This window comes from Prunus persica, chromosome G1 (assembly GCF_000346465.2).
Source record: "Prunus persica cultivar Lovell chromosome G1, Prunus_persica_NCBIv2, whole genome shotgun sequence".
Taxonomy (NCBI): Eukaryota; Viridiplantae; Streptophyta; class Magnoliopsida; order Rosales; family Rosaceae; genus Prunus; species Prunus persica.
In genome coordinates this window covers 26,067,274-26,069,486 of record NC_034009.1, presented here as the reverse complement: position 1 = coordinate 26,069,486, position 2,213 = coordinate 26,067,274, and positions in this window count along the sequence as shown.

Below are 2,213 nucleotides of genomic sequence, written 5' to 3'. Positions count from 1 at the left end.
CCTCTTATTATGGCCCACTTGATTACATATGGAACACTTGGTTTCCAAATTATACATTTGCAAGTGTTTAGCTTTAGGATTAGAGCTTGAAAGTGGTTCAATGGATGACCTTACCTTACTTTTCTTTGGCTTCTCTGGCTCCTTATGATAATTAGGTGGCAGCAAATGTGGGAAATTTGTTTTAGCCCACAAGTTTTGGCTTGCCATTGGATGAACCATGGGTTTGTAAGTTCTCATAAATGCCTCTTTTTTGTAATAATCATGTACATAGCTGATATGATTGCCATTTAACTGCCCAATGGTAGCACAAGCATACTTACATGGGATCCCAGTTAGATCCCATTGCCTACATGAACAACTTATGCTTCTCAAATTAACTACCACTTGAATGCCTTCAAAACACTTAACCTCGTATTTGCTCTCCCGAACAAGCCTTGCAATGCACCAGGCTGACTGTTTCTTAAGCTGCTCAAGAGTTGCAAAAACTCTTAGCCCCACATCATGAGCCCATTCGTCCACATCTTCTCTTATACTTGCCATCAACGACATGATGTAATACATGATCCTCTCAAGCATTGTTATAATAGGCTTGTCTCTAGCATCAAGGATAGACTTGTTGAATGCTCCACACATGTTATTCAGGAGAATGTCACACTTTGAGTGTGTTTTGAAGTGAGATCTTGTGAAGACCTGTATTTTAAAATATATATTGATTATATTTATATGTGTAATTATTTTGGTACGTATATGTAAATATTGTTGTTATACTTTTATATTGATTATTATGAATACTATTATAATAATACTTATATATTTCTATGTTTATGATAATATTTAGTTTCTTTGATTATTAAATAAATATATAAAGAAGTTTGTTATCCATGTGTCGTTCACTTCATGCATGTTAAATGGCTAAGTTCAAAGGTGTAGTAATCCTATTACATTTACAACACATCTTGCATGAGAATGTTTATTGGTAAAAATATAAAAGACTAGGGGGAATGGATTTTAGATAGAGTTGAATGTTTAGTATATCTTTTAAATAACATGTGGCAGTTTTTCCTTACTTGGTTTTTGACGTGCAAATCATTCAGGCTAAGTTTTATTGTTTGTAATTTACTATTTCACTTTGCTTTACAAGTGTCATTATTTATGATGACTAATCCTTTTGTAAGCATGAGCTGGTGAAACTTGGAGCAAAAGCCTTATCTATTAAGCCATATATCCCTTCACCAATTAAATTAACTAGTTGCCGCCTTTTAGCTACTATAAATAGGAACCATTTGCTTTGATTATTTGAACGACATGCATGGTAGTAGAACAAGAAAGTGATAGAGAGAAGAAAGAAGAGGAAAAATATTAGAAAGTGTTGGTAGAACAAGAAATACTTTGGAGGAACTCAAGGTGTTGGATTGTAGAGTTATCTTAGGTTGTAAAAACATTGGAATCAAGGTAGGGGTTTCTTGGGGGCCTTTTGCAGAGATTGATCTAATTAAATTTCGTGAGCTCTATATTATGTGTAATGGATATTTTTGATATTGTATAATGTTCTTGATGTTGGATGTTTAACTATTTGGTTAATGTGGTACTGTTTATGTTCCTTATATTGGATATTTATGTACTCTTAACTATTTGAATAATGTGGGCATAATTATATGTGCATTGGTGATGTTTTAAATGGCTACATTGTCATGAAGGACATAATTATATCATGCCATGGAATTTGGCTAGAATTCTGAAGTTGAGAAAATAATGGTGGAAAAGAGGGTAATGGAAATAATCTTTTATGTAGTTGAGTCTAACTCTTGGCAGGAACCAGGTCTCAGGGATCCTACAGTGCACATGGTTTTTATTGGGTGATTCGGGACTGGTGAAAGGGAGTTAGACAATATGACTAACAAAAGGGGAATTATGGAATGATTGAAATAGGTGTTAATTCATATAAATGGGCATTCGAGACCAAGTGGTATAAGCATGGTATGGGACATGCATGTCTGCTTGTCCAGTTATATGAATTAACGGGATTAGATGAAGAGCATTCATGCATTGTTATTAATAATCTAATATTTGGCTGCGTGATTATTTGTCACTTAATTTAATTATATCAATTTATTGTGAAAAGATTTATGTCCCTACTGAGCTGTGGTTTCACTCACCTCCTAATAGATTTTGCAGGTATCGAACCTGAAATCTAGAGCTTGTGATGATTTTGG